Source organism: Misgurnus anguillicaudatus, chromosome 7 (genome assembly GCF_027580225.2).
Source record: "Misgurnus anguillicaudatus chromosome 7, ASM2758022v2, whole genome shotgun sequence".
Lineage (NCBI taxonomy): Eukaryota > Metazoa > Chordata > Actinopteri > Cypriniformes > Cobitidae > Misgurnus > Misgurnus anguillicaudatus.
Genome location: NC_073343.2, coordinates 41,189,126 through 41,205,553, shown reverse-complemented (window position 1 = coordinate 41,205,553; position 16,428 = coordinate 41,189,126). Strand labels below are relative to the sequence as shown.

Sequence of the window (16,428 nt, the reverse complement as noted above, 5' to 3'; positions counted from 1 at the left end):
GAATTGTTTTAATTGCTGAAGTACTTAATATATGCAAAGTGATTCATTAGCGTATGCTGTTTTTAGCTGTTCTTCTCACAATAATTAATTTGATTATACAATTAGCACTGCGGCTTCTCATTATTTATGCATGCCGAAGTTTTGCATTTCACTTTGAACTTTTATTCTGCATTTGAAACTTATGCAGAGATCGGATAACATGCATCATTTGTGATAAGTCATTTTTGTGAATTTTATCAAGTCACAGTAGATGGCTCGTAGTGCAGTTGTCACTTCAAAAACATCACAGGTGTGGGTACACAGGTGCTGTTTAGCCTGGAAGCAGAAAGCATTTTCACATTCAGATGAATGCTGTCAATAGCTCAGCTGTGGTTACTAAATTAACAATACATTATAAACTGAACGTTTTTAATTCCCAGAATGAATTCGCATCAGTCCGTCTGTTGTTTTTCAGTGGAGTGTTGGCAGGGCCGTCACTTAAATCTGTCACAGGGTCCAGAACAAATGTTCTCGGTTTGTCCCCTTGGCAGGAACACATACTGTAGTTTTCCAAACAATAAGAGATGAGCAGTGTTTTGCAAATTAGTTTGGAAACTTTCAGTGTTTTTGCAATTGTGTTTGTGGCTTTTGTGGCACAGAAATGGCTTGCATCATCCTTTTGAAAGAAGTTAAGAATATAAGAAAAATGTGACTCTGAGGAAGGGTTGTAGAGACCCGAAACGTCACTCCAATAAATGATGTAGAAGGGAGCTTCTTGGTGTGCGGATCTTTCTTTTGTTACTTATATATTTATTTGATCCTGCACCCTTATTTAATTTGGATGTGCGTGATTCTACCGTTTTGCCAAATGGGACTCTGGACCATAAAACCAGTCATAAGAAGCACAGGTATATTTGAAGAGTTTGATTCCAAAACGCGATAAAAACCATTTTTTTATGAGTTAGCGCCAAAATCAGTATTCTATTAGGTCAGTATTTAAAAGTACATTTTTACTTTAACGCAAAATCCAATATCCGCATGTTATTCTGTCATTTTTCCCCCTTTTTTCCCAGAACGCAATAAACGCCACACCTCTTTTTCTGCAGAATGCAATAAATCCGCTCAACAAATCACAGCGCACCATTCCACGCATGGTAAACAACAATGGCGGCACGTTGAATAAACGAAATCCTAGTTTTCCTCATCTTGTACTTTGTGATCAACAAATAAAAAATAATACTTTGATGGCATTGATAAACTTGTGGTGGTTTTCTGTGACGGGAAAGAAACGTAAGCCATCAACATCTAATAATTTACGCAAGGAGAGAGACGGAAAAATGCCGGCTGTTGCTTGTTCTCACATGACAGCATCAAGCCTCTGTCATGCTAACACATTGACCCCAGAGGATCTTATGAAAAACGTTTCATTATTTTCCCCGAAGTCAATAAAAATCGAGCAGGACCAAAACATTTTACAGCTGATCGCTGTGGAAAAAAACTAGTCAACTAAATTAATATAACATGGCAAAGATGAATGCACATTTATATATCGATTCAATATATAGCATTTTAGAACAAAAAAAATCAGATTTTTAATAAATCTTTGAAAATCAAATTATGGATTTGAATTTTTTATGTTTTTTTAACCTAAAGATGCTATGTGAAAGTTTGTAACAGAAAATAGTGGTTTTTATCTTGTCAACAATACATTGTATGGGTCAAAATGATCACTTTTTTGGTCAAAAATCATTAGGATGTTAAGTAAAGATCATGTTTCATGAAGATAATTTGTACATTTCCTACAGTAAATATATAAAACATTTATTTATCATTAGTAATATGTGTGGCTAAAGATTTCAACTTTAAAGGCGTTTTTTTTTTCAATTGTTCGATTATTTATTTATTTTTTGCACCCTCAGATACCAGATTTCTAAATAGTTTTATCTCTGGCAAATATTGTTCTATCCTAACTACCATACATCAATGGAAACCTTTTTATTAAACTTTCAGATGATGTATAAATCTCAATTTCAAAAATATGACCCTTATGTATAATAATGTTAATGTAATAGAAGAAGAAGAACTGCAGATGCCATTTTTTCTGTCATTTAAGGATTATTACGTTGTGCTTTATTGTAATCCCACTGTTAGTATGCGAAGAAGACAGTGCACTTTACAGTATATTATCACTATGCTGGGTAATAAATAAATACATAGATTTTCTCAACAACACACTTTAAAATATTGTAACGGTGCTTCATAGTGCCGTAGAAGAGCAATTTTTGAATGGTTCCTAAAGGTGAACAAAGGTTCTTTAGATCAGGGGTCCCCAACCTTTTTTTCACCACGGACCGGTTTCAGCTTTAAAAAAAATTGCGCACCGGGTGGGGTGACATTGGGGGTGGGGGGGTTGGGGTCACTGAGTTGCTGTTCAAACGTGCTGAAAATCCTCCTTTTCGAAATGTACGTTTTAAACGGAAGTAAAGATAACAACCATTTATTAGGAAAATTAATATTTGCTTTATTTAGGCTATAGTATATTTCTATAGACGTGTAAAACCATATTTTGGCGGATTGTTTTTTACTTTCATTATTTTTACTAGTTTGCCTGCCCATTTAGTCTTAATGGAACCTAAACGAACTTGGCTTGCCGTTGAAGGCAGCTCGAATCTTGGTCGGGCTCGAGACCCAATTCCAAGTAACAGAAGAGAAGAAAATGCAGTGAAGGAGGAGAGATGCCAGAAGAATTGCGGCTGGGCGCAGAGGCACGGAGACTCACGTTTACCATATGATTTTAATGATGATTGACAAGTTCAGGTTCTTTCAAACCTACGTTAAAAGTGTAGCCATTAAAATATTTTTAGCCTAATAGTTTATTTTGATCATGGTGCTACGATCGATGGATAATTCTGAAGTTGTTTTAAAGAAGAATAAAATAATTACTTTTCAGTCATTTGCGCTGTCACACAGTTGAACGTCTCCGCGTATGTACATCATTACGACGTACATTTGCAAATGATTCATAAAGTCATACCTCCGCAATTCTTTGATCGATTGGGTTTTAGAAGTACTGTATGCTCAAACTCTAATGACAGCAATGTGATCGCTGATGCGCTGGTAGAGAGAGAGGCGGAGAAAAAGAGAGAAGAGCACGGCTCTGTTCAAAAGTGGAAATGATTGATGTTATTTGAAGTCGGCTCTTAAAGTACAAAATACCCGATTAAGCTATTACGTGGCTATTATACAAATTATTTTCGGGACGTTCTTGCGACCCGGTGGCAACTTGTACGCGACCCAGACCCGGTGGTTGGGGACCTCTGCTTTAGATTATTAAAAGATATGAAAGAAATTATTCCTCTTAAGAACCTTTGACTTGATGTTTTTTGAGGGATCTTTTTTCACTCTAAATAACATTTAAGCACCTTTATTTTAAGAGTTAATAAAATGAGTGTTTGTTATCGAGGTTACACTCAAATAAAGGTCGTTGGCTTTAAGCACTCCATTTGAGATGCCAGACCAGTCCAAGTCCTCTACGGAAACAAGTTGCAATGTCATTAATATGTAAATTAGGATATTAAGAAGTAAATCCAATGAAGTGGAAGAAGGCACATTCCTAAGGGTCGGGCTAAAACGCTGAGGGCATTCAGATCAGCAGTTTCTCTTCTTCAAACGGGTAGTTGGTGCTGAGCTTCGACACAGATTCAGGGGAACTCTTGTTTGTTTAGAAGTCGATGAGTAATTTCACTTAATGTACCATAATGTTTGCATACTCCGTAGTTTATTGCCCAGAGGTATTTCCCCTTCAATAGCAATAGGCTTTGTGCTTGTAAACAAAAGCATTCCTCGGACTTGAGACACGCCATGCTTGCCATGCTTGTGGTTTGTAAGTGAAATACAGTAAACAGATTTGGGCACAAAACGTTATTCATTACGTGTCCGAATGAATAACTTTAGCGAATTGCTGCGTCTTCCCGAAACATTTGCTTTGAATTCTCAAGGATATGACTTGACCTGATAATTTCTGTCATTTCTCGAAATGTGACGGTGCATAAATATTTATGTAAAATAGTTGTAAAAGCAAAAAAGGGCAGCAGGAAACTTTCTTACAGTCTTGCTCACAAGGGTATCAAAAATGCTTTCTAACAGCTTTAGGTTAGTTTCCTTTGCACTTTATGTCCATGTAATACATACTGACCAAGTCAAGCTTAGTCACCATAATGTCTTTTACGACATTGTTGTTGCCTCGTTTCCAAACGGCACTATAAGCACATAAAGTTCATTCGTAGTTCATCACCCTAACAGTCTGCAGTCTTCGCCTCGGGCATCACTGATGTCTGTACAATAATATGCTGCATGCATACACTCTAAAAAATGCTGGGTTATTTTCAACCCAGCATTGGGTAAAAAATGGCCGAGCCCAGTTGTTGGATTATATCAACCCATAAAATATTTATATTTGACCCAACAATGGGTTAAAACAACAGAAATTTGGTTTGAAATTAGAGGTCTTCTCGGGTCCAAAGAAATATACCCGACCCAAATGATCTAAATCACTTTTACCCGAAACCAACGTGCATAAACTTTTTATTTATTTATTTAATAAAGAAAGACTCAACACTTTAAAAGGGCTTTGTTGTTTTTTGCCCGGGGTTGGGTCACTATTGGACGGGGCACACTGCTGGGTTGGAAAAGACCCAACTGCTGGGTTATTGTCAGTCAGCCATGAGTTAAAACAACCCAGCGGCTGGGCCATTCTTACCCAGCAAGGTGTTATGTTCAATAGTGACCAGTGACACGCGGGTCAATGTATAAACAATCTGCAACCGACCGACGTTTTCAACTAACCCGCCCGGAACTTGGGCCGCAAAAAAAAATTGTGTAGCCGACCCACTCCCTGGCCCGCATGTTTTAAAATGAGTAATAGTTAATTGGCATATTTATTTCAAACAACCCAATCGAACATGACCTGAATATCTTTAAAAATATTTTTGGATGACTGGTAACCACGGGTGACCACAGGCACCCGCTCATTTCGGATCAACCCGCGGATCACTGATAGTGACCCAAATCCGGGTAAAAACAACCCAGCCTTTTTACTGTGCGTTCACACCAGTCACGTTAGAGGTGACAAGAACGCGCAATTCGATTGAACGTTTGAGTTTACTCGCTTCATTTGCGCGTGAAAGCCGCGCTTGGAAATTTTGTCATTCGAGACATTCATGCAAAAATTTGCATCATGGGAGGGCCTCCGGCGACTCCACTCACTCCCTGTAATCACGTCACTGCTAGAGCAAACTCCTGATTGGTTAACGTGGCGCGAATATCCGCCAAAGTTCAGATTTTTCAACTCGGGTGTTTCCCGCGGCAACGCGCCACCCGCGCCGTGCGCTCTGCACCGTGCCTTTTTAGCGTATTTGCATTAATTTAATACCGCTTGCCACCTCTTCCGTATCTGGTGTGAATGCAACATAAGAGAGAACCCGAGAAAATGAATCCCGAGTCCGACCTAACCCAGTGGTAATTTTTTTAACACAACTGGACCCGAATGTAAACGGCACCAAGATGTGTGCAGTCTGCAGCCCTGATCTGACCAGTCAGACAGAAAGAAAACCCGGTGGATTCGTTTTGGTGAGCTGCTCCATTTATTTTCCGTATGTCTGACGACGACACCAAAATTTGCATTCAAAATTGATTGAAGGGTCTGGCTAAACGAAAATTGACCTACTGCCTTGGCAAACAGAGGAGGGCTTGGAAAAGGACTCGATGCACACATCCAAGAGAGTTCGGGTCTTCTCCGGTCCGTTCGGCAAAAACAAATTATTTTTAAATTACTCGAGGCCACAAATATTATACCTGAACCATGTCCCAGGCACACGTGATACGTTTAGACCCAAACCTGCTTTGGTCTCGGTTTGGACCTCAGGTTTTTGGATCTAAGTGAATCCATAAAGACCACTAGTTGAAACAACCCAGCATAGGTTAAATTACAATACAACGGGTTGAGTTATTTATCGCTGGGTTAATAACCCATAATTTTTGCATTTTTGGACATATTCTGGTTTTATTTAATGCATTATTACAAGCACATATTGTTGGTCTTCAGTTGAAGTGACAGTTTCCTGTGAGAGTTATAAGCTTCTTCTTTGTGATTGTCTCAGTGTCATGATTCAGGAAAAATACTGTAGTGAAACCTAAACTCCAGCTGAATCTCAGCCAGACCTTCAGCTGGGTCGGTAGTCATCGCCCGAGCGTGTTCTCCATCTCAAATCCCTTAGAAATCAGTGTAGGATGAGGTCAAAGTGAACTTGATCCTTCTGGCAACGCGGTTATTTAATTAAAAAGCTCCTCAGTTTTTGGGGGTCAAAAATGTGTGTCGTCTGTCAGCGGTTCAGGGGGGAAATGTGTGAGGCATTGTTTCAGGACACCTACAGCATTGCCTTATAAATCAGATTATAAACAAAACCACACACAGTTCTGGGAAGCTGCCAGAAGGTTCTGGGGGTCCAGGAAGGCATTAGTGACACAGAGAGCACAGCGTGGGAGTCGAGAGGTAGCAGGCAAAAGTTTTACATCACGCAGAGTCAGAGGAACGAGACTGAGGTTTGGATTGTAATGGAGGGCTTTGTTATTTGTCCGTGGGTTCAGAGATGTGCGAGCAGAGGTGGGCTGATATAAATAAAGGTGATGGGTGAGTCATAGGTGACAGTGTGTCTGTACGACAGATTTGGGGTAACCAGACCTGTTCTCATGCTATGATAGAAGGGTCACAAAAAATCCAAGAGATTATTTGATACACAGTACCATTTAAAAGTTTTACTCAATATTTATATTTTTCAACATTTTCACTCTAAATTATGCGCTAAATATTGGACAGAACACATATTTCTGGGTTGTTTCAACTCATGGTTGGGTTAACAATAACCCAGCATAGGTTTGTTTGTAACCCAACATGTGTTCTGTCCAATATTTATAACACAGCAGAATTTAGGGTGTTGTAATAGTAGTAAAGTCATCAAAAATATGGCATAACACAGTAAAAGTAATCTAAAATAAATCAAAACTGTGTTGTTTAATGTAAAATTACAGGGAAAAAAGTACTTTTGTATCACAGAAAATTTCTGTAATTTATTGTGCACGTTATTTTACTGTTTTTTCGGCACCGCTCTGCTGGAATTTTACCTATCTTTTTTATGAATTTTGGTTTTACAGTGTATATTATCATCTTCATTATAGTCACCCTTTAGTTAATTTTTCCCCCAATCTTGGCATTTTTTTCAAGCAGTCTCACCCTGCTTTTTAAAGGGATAGTTCTCAGGGTTCCCTCGGGTTCTTGAAATCTTTGAAAGTTTGTGAATCTGGGGAAAAAAATTTAAGGCCCTGGGAAGTTTTTGAAAATATACATACATGGATACAGGTCATTGAAAGTGCTTGAATCTATTTTATGCAAGAAGTTTTCTGAAAAAAAAAACATTATTCCCTGTGTAGTGTAGGATAATATTATAAAAATTCTAGACTTTTTAAGCAAACATGTTAAACTGTTCGCTTTAAATGCTTATATCTTATTCATGCGAATGTTGATTCATACCAAAATGCTTTTTTTTGCATAGTTGTGTTTGACACATAAAAATGTCTCGGGTTACGTATGTAACTGTTGTTCCCTTGCCATACTTCTTGCGTCCCTGTAATATTGCCCCGGCAATATTTCAAATAGCGATATACTTCCTGGCTCCCGCGTCACCTTGTCTTTGTCGTTAAGCCTCACCATTGGTTGAATTTGATATACACATTCACACGCACTTACCCCTGGAGGCGTCACCGCAGTGACGCAGCGCGAGTTCCCTCGAAAGGGAACTGTAACAATGTATCTTAAAACCAGTGTTGAGCAAGTTACTTCCAAAGCGTAATACATTATATATTACAAATTACTGTCATTTGAAAGTAATTAGTTACATTACAATATTACAGACTCTGAACTGTAATGAGTTACACTACTTTTGCGTTACTTTTGAGTTACTTTCATCAAAATAACAGAAGTATGACGTGGCATTATAAAATGTTAAAATGTAGTTTATCGATGCTTAAAAATCTAGAAGTTATGTGTTGGCCCTCGAGTTTTGAATAGGCACTGTGAAGACTTATGGCAAAATACAGTAACAATCACTGTCAGAATCATAAACATAGACATATGATCTAGTAAAAGTCTGGTAAATTATGGTACACATACCAAACACAATAGAGCTAGAGCCCACTATAATGCAACCTATAGCCTAATAACATGGCAAGACACGCAACCTCTTTTCATTTCTATTCTTCACTTTTAATTCAGATTCACAGAACAAACCTGGCATGCACTGGGTTGGCACAACTTATCAAAAAGTGCTATTGGAGGATCAGGCCTCAAGGAATACAGCTCATTTCAGTACAATATAAGGATTACATGTAGACTAACATATAAAACAAAGACAAACAGAGGAACACTGCTTTTTTGCCAAACAATGAATATAGGTTCCCATACAAAGGCAGGTAAAAACTTTAAACAGTGATGTTTAAATGTACTATACTTAGATAACCATGTTTAAGTCTACACTACGTTGTAGTTTTGGTTGCTGTTTGTTATAAAACTGTAGATAGCATAGTAATAGCCTAGCAATCTATTATGTATATGGACTGTAACCATAGCAACGTTAACTTACCTTGTCATTGCTGGTGTGATATGGATTTTACTGGCAAGATTTCTAAGTCTCTTTACTTCTGAGGTTCAAGCAGCATGGGAGACCGATAGAAACTTTTTGTTGCTTTTACTTAGTGCTCTTCTTTGCAGTATTATGCGTGTGCGACGCTACCGGACCTGATTGCGACCACTTTAGTCAACGCTTATACAGCCGCGGACTTCCCAGATTCGGCTCTTTAAACGCGTCTATATTTAACGCGCACCGCGTCCAAATCGCATTTCAAATATAAAATTAAAGTAAAAATGAACATGCTGCAAACAGCACCTGGAAACATACGCTGCGTCCCATCCGCCTACTTCCATTCTATATAGTAGGCAAAGAGTAAGAGTGCTTTTCGTCTACTATATAGTATGGAAGTATGCGGTTTGGGACGCAGCCTATTTTACCCGCAGATTTTTCCTGTGTGGATGCTGGTCGCGCGCATTGGTCAAAAAAATAAAAATAACACGGTCTATTTTTGAAATGCATTGTTGTAACGTGCTCGTTACCAAGACTGTACCGAGTAAAATATTAACAAAATTTTATTAGTAATGCGTTATATTACTGCGTTACAGAAAAACTAATATATTACTGTAATATATTATATTTTGTAATGCGTTACTCCCAACACTGCTTAAAACATAACACAATGTAACCTTGCTCTCACTTGACATGTGTCCCCACATTTAGTCCTTGAATTTGAGGGTATTGAATCTGGAAAGTCCTTGAATTTGAAGTTAACTAAGGTGTGGGAACCCTGAGTTCACTCCAGACTGAAACTTTTATCCTAAATCACTTACCCCGTGTCGTTTCCAAATCGTCCTTTGATTGTCTTCGGAATACATTTTTTATATTTTTTAAAGAAAACTGGGAGGCTTGTGACTGTCCCATAGACTGCTATTCAATAGTCAACTTTTTCAAGCCCAGAAGACATCCCCAAAAAGTCCATGTTGAAGCGATGAGCGTTTAGGTGATTTCAAATGTCAACATTGGCTTTCAGAGATTGTGCACCCCGCATTTAATTCGAATGCATTTGTGCATTTTTGTAGGATTTGCTTTTGCCACTGTGACCTTGGGTTAGGGGTGGGGTTTATTATTATTGTTTTTTATTAGGGATGCACCGAATCCAGATTTTTTGGGTTTGGCCGAATACCGAATCCACTGTTTAAGATTCGGTCGAAACGGAATACCGAATCCTACTCGCATCCTTATTTCATGAACTCAGTAAAACGCATTAATGAAGTAAACAACGCCCACAGCAGTATATTTTTCATTTTATTTAATTTTAACTGTAAAAAAAAGGATAGGCAACATTATGCCAGGATGACAAGTGGGGAAAAACTATTTTGATATTTACCATAAGCCTATGCATAATGAAAGTGATGCGGTGCGATGCGCTAGTTTTTTCCAGGTGCGTCCACGAAATGTGAACCGCCCCTAAAGGCTCACAGAAAAAAAACGCTTATCTCCATGTCAGCACCCGATGTGTGTAATCAATGACCACGTTAGGGTTGATTACAAGCCTAGAGTTCGGTTCGGTGGGAAAAAATCTAAGATTTGGCCGAACCCTGTCAAAAAGCCCAATATTCGAATCCGAATCCTGGATTCGGTGCATCCCTGTTTTTTATACTAATCGTACATTTTTTTACAATTCACTTCGTACGAATTCATAGCCAACTCATAAAATATGTATGAAGTCCCATAAGATTTTTAAGATCATGATAAACAATTCAGTGAAATGCTTTAAAACTTGAACGGTAGTTTAACTGTGTTTATAAATAATATATGCTATGTAGGAAAATAGCCATTGTGCCGTTTATCACTGTTGTGTTTCGGAAAGGTACAGTAAACAAAATTGTTCCCAGGACAATTTTAGTGCTCTCATGGCTTGTATTTTTATTATAGCTCAATGGATTTTACAGTTATGCTCCGCAGGCAAGCATCACAATTACCATTGGGGATATCTTAAACAAACTGTGCACTGTGAATAAATGACTTTATTCTCAGGTGTTTACCTGAATTTTTTTACTCAGTATTGTAGTTACACTTTAAAAAATACTTGGTTATTTTCAAAAAGGAATGATCCAACCCATTGGGTTGTAATTTAACCTATATGCTGGTTTGTTTGAACCCAAATTGTTGGGTTGTTTGAAACCATTGTTGGGTGAAATATAAACATTTTTGGGTTTAATTTACCTCAAGGTCTGGGTTTGACCCAATGAAATAACCCAGGGTTGAAAATAACCCAGTATTTTCTCCTGTAGATTTAAAAACGGATGTGCATTCAACACACGTTCCCAAGAATATTAAAAAGCCGCCTCTGTGATTGATTGAACGCTGATCAACTGATGATTTTATATGCATGTCTGTATGTTCAGTATAGCAACATCACAGAAAATAACCTTCGGGTTTACTTGATTGCTGTTCAAGGAGAGTTATTTGTGATGGATGTCACACAACAGTTTTAATGTAAGCTGCAGATTACAGTGCCAAGTCTTTGTTAATGCTCTGTCGGGCAGATTAATGATAAAAAGCTATTGTCTATCCTACTGGATTTCTTAACGGCATACAAACAAGTTGCTGTTTGCCGGGGAGATAAAAATCACGGTTTAATATTCCTCAAAAACGGTCCCGGCAGAGATCGAGCTCTTTGTTCTTGGTAATAATCCAGCGTGGATATGAATGGGAGGCTGAGCTAACACTAATGGGAGAGTTAACAGGTCGCTGCGGCTCGTGGGCCGTCTTCCAGCTGTTGCCACAGCAACCAGAAGTGCCACTCAAATACTGATGGGTTTCTCCAGCATGGCCAGACCATGCAGTGATGGAGGATGGATTTTACTGGAGACATACTACCTTTGTGTACTAGTCGTGTTTGTTAAGACAACATTGTTTTTAATGTCTCACAACTGAAAAAATGTTTCTCTGGCACATGGGTCTTTAACGGGGGGTCCCTGGTGGTATTAACAGGGGTCCTTCAAATATTGTTTGAATTTAAAATGTTTTTTGTAATGCATTAGTAATGCTAGTAATAAAATAACAATTTGGAAACTAAAAACGGTTTCAATGTTAAAATCTATTCAGCAAATGTAAAATGTTATGTAGTATGTTAAACGTATAAAAAATTATTATTTTAATATCTTTGTAATGTAACCATCATAACAAAATATGTAAATCCAGTCAAAATTTGATGCATGTACACTCAAAAAAATGATTCATTGGACAAACTCAATAAAATTGTGGGCAGGATTTCCATCCAATATGAATGTGTACCCCTAACTCATAAAAAATTGCTTTACACAATTAAAATAAATTGAGTTAGTCCAACTCAATTTAAATTAAATGGCAATACTCAATTAGTTGCCTCAACTCAATTTACTTTAGTCTGAATAACTCAATTTAGCGTAGTTTCAATAACTCAATGTAGTGTAGTCTGAATTACTCAATTCTGTTATTTTATATAAAACGTTTTTGTATCATACTAATTAGCATAAGCACATGTTAGCATGCTAATAATAATAACATTTGATACTTTGGATGAGCATGTGAGAAGAGACTGATCTCCAAACTGGCATTAACACAGCTCATTGAGAGAAATACGTCACATCCACAACCTAACCACAAGCGACACTCTTCTGCACGATGGTAACCAAACAATTTGAAAAAATATAACACAAACGCTTATAAATCAATAAGATAAACGGAGATTAAACACTATTAAGTCTTTCTCTTTACCTAAAAATGCATAAAATAACACTTAATTTAACAAATTACTCTCCAAAAGCAGTTGCATGCAAAGCATGCTGGGAAATTATTTTTCCAGAACCCAAACTCAAACTAAATGTGCTAACGCAATTAAAAAGAAATCAATAAATTATAGTACATATTCATTTTGTGTTAGACTAATTAAATATATATACTTATTGCTCTTAATGAGGTATTTTACATTAATTGAACACAATTTTAATGTGCCATTTCTAAGAAGGGCTTGAATCATTTTTTTGAGTGTATTAGGGGTCCCTGCTCCTTTAAAGGGATACTTCACCGATTTAGCATTCAGCTTTGTATCTGTAGAAACCCGGCAGTATTACTGAATGACCATGTTTCCCTCCATCATTTCCCCCTGAGAGGAGAGATATCTGCATTTTGGTTCTGCAAAAAAATCCTCCGATGATGTAATATGACGATTTTTGCATCATCGGAGGACTTTTTTGCAGAACCAAAATGCAGATATCTCTCCTCTCAGGGGGAAATGATGGAGGGAAACATGGTCATTCAGTAATACTGCCGGGTTTCTACAGATACAAAGCTGAATGCTAAATAGGTGAAGTATCCCTTTAAATTGCCTTTAAAGTTGTACAAATTAAGTCCTTAGTGACACATATTACTAATGATAAATACATTTTTGATATATTCACACTACGGAATTTACAAAATATCATAATGGAACATGATATTTACTTAATATAATGGTTTTTGGCATAAAAAAATCTATACTTTTGTCCCATACAATGTATTGTTAGCTTTTGCTACAAATTTACCCATGCAAATTCAGAGTAACACAAAACACCCTAACAACCACACAGAATAACCTAGCAACCCTAGAGCAACCTTGTCTAAGTATTTCATACACATTTTTTCTGTATTAGTATTGGTTATTTTTGTCATTGGACGTACTGTATAGTAACCATTTAAAACAGCACTCTTAGCATTGTTTTAAATCTCATCACATTTTAGTCTAGTCCACCTTCCTGCTGTTTTTCTGTCAATAAAGTGTATAAATATCAGCTGGAATATTGTTGCGCATCCATCAAAATCCCTCAGCATTCGTCCCTGTGAAATCTGAATCCTCATTCTTTTGTGGTAACGTTTCAAGAGCGTGATACCTGTAGACATTTTTACAGCTAGCAAAATCACAGGAGTCTTTAAAAAGAACTGAGGATCTTACAGCATCAATCTCTGCTATTGGATGACCTTGACAATACAACACAGTTCAGCAGTGTGTGATGAATAATATCAGAAGTCTCTATAGAGGACTGTTTTACAACACTGCGGGCAGACAGTGACTGAGCATCTTTATTGTAAAAACCCCCGAGAGTTTAAGAACGTGAAGAACCAAATGGTCTATGATCTGAGCGCTGGTCTTCATCATTACTTTTACTGCCAGGGATTTGACCTTCAAGTGAAACTCCATTAATGCCATAAAGATGGAACCTGCGAGTTGGGACACAAACCAACTAGTGTTTCGTACGTACATCTTTAAATTCAATTTAACATCAAAATAAGCAGTATTTACACATTTTAAATAATTTATCTGTGCATTTTATATAAAAAAATCAATAAATATCACACTACAGAAGTAAGTTATTTAATGTTTACTTTAGTGTATCTCCATAAAATATTTACATTTATTATGCATTTGGATGCATGTTACATTTGATCAGTATGCATGTTGGGAATCAAACCTTGCATGTATGTACTACCATGTGTGTACGCTACAGAAATAGCTTAAATATATTAAAAAACGTATATCACTATTCATCCCATGCAGTTTCTTGCACAAGAGGGCTCTGTGGTTATGTGGTTTTACATTGGTACACAATGAAACTCTGTATTGTTTGCTCATCTCAGCATTCACACCCATGAGTCCGGACTTCTGCCCTCGGCTCACTGCGTATGAATGGGAATTGTGGAGTTAAGGCTTTTCTTTCAAGCACTGCTGACAAGGAATATCACCCTCACGGCCGTGCTGACGCTTGCACATTTTCTGACAGCATTTAACTATTTATCTGATCTACTCAAATACCATAAATAAACAAATGTAATTAAAAGCTGTTGTTGCTTTCTACTGAGACATGAGAGGTGAGATCTAACAAGTGATCAGATTGCTTTTGTGTCTGGTAGAGCAGATTTGATGTATTTCTTGTTAAATAATCCCTGGAAAGGGAAGTGTAGTGTATACTAATTGTTTGCAGATATTAAAGGTGCAGTGTGTAAATTTTAGCGGCATCCAGTGGTGAGGTTGTGAATTACAACCAACGGCTCAGTCTACTGCTCACCCCTCGCTTTTGAAAAGCATAGAGAAGCTACAGTAGCCGCGACGGAAAAACATGTAATTGACGGAGACAACTTATTAAAAAAAGTTTGTCCGTTAAGGGCTTCTGTAGAAACATGGCGGCACAAAATGGCGACTTCCACGTAAGGGGACTCTCTATGTATGTATGTAGATAAAAACGTCTCATTCTAATATAATAAAAACATAATGGTTAATTTTAAAAAGGTCTTTATACACCCCTGATAATATAGTTTTGTATATCCTTTTGCATTTCTGTCAAAAGATCCTTCTAAAAATTACACAATGCACCTTTAATATATAGTAGGGGAGAGCAGGGCACAACCTTACGCTTTTTGGTTTTGGCTCAATTATTAAAATATAAATTTTTGAGTTTGATTAATTATATTTTTACATAAGCAACACACACATCACATATGACCATTTATAGTTTGTTTCTATTACGTACCATTCTTGGACAATTACACCAAACGTGACAGAAGTGCAAACGTTACAACTTACCCCATAGGTGGGTTTCATTGTAACAGGCAGGGGGTTAGTTGTAACACTTGCTAAAAATTAAGTTTGCAGGCAAATATTTCAATACTATTTTATACTTGAAGTGGATATTGTTTATATATCTGTCTATAATAGACAGGTATCCACACTGCATTCATTCATCCAGCTCTTTTCTAACAATAGTTCAATTATAAATGAATACAAATGTCTAAATATTTGAGAAAAAGCAGCATGATTATGACAAAAAGAAAGAAAAATTATATGTGACCCAGTCTGTGATAACCATACTAAAATCAAATTCTGAGATAATGAAAATCAAAGTCTGATTTTAGCCATTGATTTCATTATGATTTTAATCTTTGATGTGACTTTATTCAATCAATATTAAAGATATGAACAAAAATAAATGTGATACACAATTTTTGATAAGACAGGCACATTTATTTTGTTAACACCAGCAATCATTCAGGTGTAGCCTATTTATAACAGCAATAATTACTCTAATGTTAGCGGTTTTCATATCATAAGTGCTGAGGGGTTAGTTGTAACACAGCGTTACAATTAACCCCGCTGGGTCAAAATATACTCAAGCCTAACAAAAAAGTTGCTAAGAGCTGCAGACATATTTCAAAACGATGCTATGTTTAGTCAACAAGACACTGATTAATATGACATAGCATTGGATTTGGTATCTTACACACAACTTAGAAACCGAAAAAAACATTTGATGATAAAAGTACTTGCATGCCACCAAAACACTCGTTCATCAATAACTCTCTAGAAAAAACTATATATTTCCATAAATTTGCAGGAGATCGACTGGAAAAACAAATCACTCAACCCTGTGCAACAATGTAAACAGTCCATGTTACAACTAACCCGCCTTAGTTTTTGCCCTGCGCACCCCTACATTTTGGTACTATAGTTGTGTAATTGGTAATTATTACAGTTACCTTCCCTAATATTTATTTATTTACTTATTTCGTTGGTATTTTTGATTCTGAATGGCCAGTCGCTGCATTTGCAGATTTGTTATTTCCAGATAACATCCGCTTAACACGAATAGCACATGGTAACTTTGCATTCTGGAGACATATATATTATTACCCATGTAAATTAGGCAGACACTTTTATTCAAAGTGACTTTCAGTGCATTACAAGCTATACATT

General features: G+C 37.0%; 1 protein-coding gene across 1 annotated transcript in view; it reads left to right on the top strand.

Moving 5' to 3' along the window:
• Window positions 1-16,428, top strand: part of smyd3 (SET and MYND domain containing 3) — a 188,931-nt gene that overhangs the window by 170,301 nt on the left and 2,202 nt on the right. The window lies entirely within an intron of this gene.